The 2045-nt window shown below is 34.9% G+C and overlaps 1 non-coding gene across 1 annotated transcript; it reads right to left on the minus strand.

The window, feature by feature from the left end:
- Positions 1-800: 800 nt before the first annotated feature.
- TRNAE-UUC lies at positions 801-873 on the minus strand. The gene has a single exon. It is a non-coding gene; the product is annotated as a tRNA-Glu (tRNA).
- Between the last annotated feature and the right edge of the window lie 1172 nt (positions 874-2045).

Here is a 2045-nt window from a genome sequence, read left to right on the forward strand (position 1 = left end):
TGCCCTTGTACTTCTCCTTACTACAGGTATTACCTTTATACAAGTATGGCTAACTCTTGGTGCTTACTCCCATGTTTCATAGTAGAAGAGTCCCTCATACATTTTTGGGTTATGTCTTTTTTGTTGTTGTTGTTGTTGTTGTTGTTGTATTTTCTTTAAGCTGATCATCTATTGGCCTTCTCATTCCTCCAAGCTTTTTTCACAGAGTCTAGTCCACCATTATTGTTTTTACTATTACTACTATTGCTTTAGGATAATCATAATTTTATTATTTTTTTATTTCAATTACACCTCACTTGTTGAAATTTAGTGGTTGAAAGAAAAAACTGAGAAATGAGCTCAAGCTTTCATCTTAAAATGAAACTCACTGGTAAGATTTTGACAGCTGGCAATGTAAAGAGAGACAATCCAGGTGGAAAGACTAATACTGTATGTCTTTGGAGGTTAGAGAATAGTCCAGTCTGACCCACAGTAGATAAGGAGGGAAATTATTGGAAGAAGCTGCAGGAAACATTGGCCATGAGAAGGAGCACATAGAACTTAGAGGTTAAGTACTCAGAAAGAAATAACAGTCTTTGAGGTTTTCAGCACAATTACACAAGCATCTAGCACAGTGGCTGACATAGTAATTACTAACCAAACATGAATGAATGAGTGAGTGAGTTAATGAAACTGAGATGTTTCACAGCACAAGTGTAGGAATAGAGATGATAAAGTTTATTTATTTATTTATTTATTTATTTATTTATTTATTTATTTATTTTCCTTTTGGCCTTGCCATGCAGCTTCCTGGATCTTAGTTTCCTGACCAGGGATTGAACCCAGGCCCTGGCAGTGAAAGTGCCTGAGTCCTAACCACTGGACCACCAGGGAATTCCCAGTAGATTTTCATAAAGTCTCAGTTTTTAAAAGGGAAGAAGTGGGGTTAAGAGAAGGGAATTAATGCATATCTATTTATAGTAAACAGTAAATATGGGCTTATCCATTATAAAATGGATAGTTCTCAATGCAGATATTGACACATGAATAATCCCTACAGAATTCAAGATAATGATGCTTAGGTGAGCAGTCGGGTTTTTTTTTTTTGTTTTTTTTTTTTCTGTAAAGGGCCAATTAGTAAATATTTTAGATATTGCTAATAGACCCTATTGTCTATTGCAACTTTTCAACACTATTTGTCTATTCAACTATTCAACAACTATAACAACAGTAGTTATAGTGTGAAAGCAGCAATAGAGAATATATAAACAAATGAATTGTGGCTGTGTTCCAATAAAACTTTATTTACAAGAACTGATGGCAGGGAAGATTTGGTGTGTGGGTCACAGTTTGCTGAGTCTTACTTTAGATGATAATACTACAGTCTAAGAGGATTTTTCTTATTGAAATCTTGAATAACTATTTTACTTTCTCAAAGCAGAAAGATGCTGATCATTATGTGTTCTAAACAGGAAGTAACTTTCACAACTTTCCAAGAATTTCACAAGTATTCTACTTGTTAAGACATCTGAGAGGAAGCTATCATATTTTCTGAACTCAAAGAAAAAGTAAATGGTTACATTGCTGCACAAAGAGCTAGTAGAAAAGGAAAAATAATAAAAATAAACCCTATCCATTCAAGATGAAACTGAACTTTTCAAGTACCGGTTTTGTTAGAACAGTTGAGCAATTACATAGATTTGCTTTACAGGCCCCAAAAAAGCCGCTTTTCAGGAACCCTGGCTTGTTTACTGACAGAGATATAAAAGTGCCACCAGGATGGAAAACTATATAAAAATAGAATCTGTTCAGTTCAGTTGCTCAGTCATGTCTGACTCTGCGATTCCATGGACTGCAGCACTCCATGTTTCCCTGTCCATCACCAGCTCTTGAAGCTCGCTCAAACTCATGTCTATCAAGTTGAGCAATGAAATAAAAACAGAATAGATCCTATTTTTTCACAGATATTTTCCCCTTTGACAAGGGGTTATTATTTAATTAATAGCCATTAGTCTTTTGTTCACATTCTTATATGGGTATATGTATGGTGGGCTTCCCTGATAGCT

Source organism: Cervus elaphus, chromosome X (assembly GCF_910594005.1).
Source record: "Cervus elaphus chromosome X, mCerEla1.1, whole genome shotgun sequence".
NCBI classification, from domain to species: Eukaryota; Metazoa; Chordata; class Mammalia; order Artiodactyla; family Cervidae; genus Cervus; species Cervus elaphus.